Source organism: Penaeus monodon, chromosome 29, assembly GCF_015228065.2.
Source record: "Penaeus monodon isolate SGIC_2016 chromosome 29, NSTDA_Pmon_1, whole genome shotgun sequence".
NCBI lineage: Eukaryota > Metazoa > Arthropoda > Malacostraca > Decapoda > Penaeidae > Penaeus > Penaeus monodon.
In genome coordinates, this window is record NC_051414.1 from 23,140,295 (window position 1) to 23,140,522 (window position 228).

Below are 228 nucleotides of genomic sequence, written 5' to 3' on the forward strand. Positions count from 1 at the left end.
AACCTTTATTCCAGGTGTAACATGAGAATACATTTACAAAACTTTGCCAAAGCTTTCACATATTACACGTTAAACTATCTGTGGCAAGCACTCTAAAAGTGAACATTAAATTGACAACGAAACTAAGAAGGAAAAGAACTAAAAACCTGATGTTAAAACAAATAAATATGTGATCAGCTAAAACTCTAATAACTCCTGCTATTGGTTGAGGAGCCAAATGCTGACCAT